General features: G+C 30.9%; 1 long non-coding RNA gene across 1 annotated transcript; it reads left to right on the top strand.

The window, feature by feature from the left end:
• Nucleotide 1: 1 nt before the first annotated feature.
• On the top strand, nucleotides 2-593 carry LOC107735173 (uncharacterized). The gene is made up of 3 exons (XR_001639316.1): nucleotides 2-41; nucleotides 284-389; nucleotides 514-593. It is a non-coding gene; the product is annotated as an uncharacterized LOC107735173 (long non-coding RNA).
• The last annotated feature ends 68 nt before the right edge of the window (nucleotides 594-661 follow it).

The raw sequence follows: 661 nt of genomic DNA, 5'->3' as shown, positions 1-661 counted from the left end.
ATATGTAGCTTGAAGAGCAAATATTGGGTGAATGAACAAAGGTAATTTTCTGTCTTTTTTATTTAGTTGTGTGGGTGTTTATTGGTAGCTGATATGAAACAATCAATAGTTATCAAAATAAACATGATATTTCTCCTAAAAAAACATTAAATTGTATACTAAAATGTTAATTCAATGTCATGTTACAAATTTATAGACATGTTATACATCTGTATTTACAACAAAATACACTAGGTTAAAATTATGCTTGATTAAATCGTTTATTTATTTATTTTTTTTTCAGGTATGGTGGACTCTCTGTTGGTGGACAACTGCCAATTCTTGATGTTGACCCTGAGGAAATTCAGGCCGTTCTTTCCCAGCTTGGACAGATGATGAATATTACAGGGGTATGATATTGTGTATACTACACAGAAACGATCATGAGATTTTAATGAGAGGCATTTTAATATATTACTTTCTACTCTGCTCACATAACATATACTGTTGAATAATTTATTATCTTATCCTTAGGGCCCCTATTCAAAGTCAGCTATGAATGAATTAGGAACTTTCTTGCAATACATGGAGAGTGAGTACAATGTTAAGGTATGTTAAACCACCTATTTAACAATACAATGTGCCAAACTGTATTTTGGACTCAAGCATGTCTTAAAAATGT

The sequence above is a fragment of the Sinocyclocheilus rhinocerous genome, unplaced genomic scaffold (genome assembly GCF_001515625.1).
Source record: "Sinocyclocheilus rhinocerous isolate Xijiao unplaced genomic scaffold, SAMN03320098_v1.1 C35843054, whole genome shotgun sequence".
Lineage (NCBI taxonomy): Eukaryota > Metazoa > Chordata > Actinopteri > Cypriniformes > Cyprinidae > Sinocyclocheilus > Sinocyclocheilus rhinocerous.
Note: the sequence above shows the minus strand (reverse complement) of the source record. Positions and strands in the feature narration are given on the sequence as shown.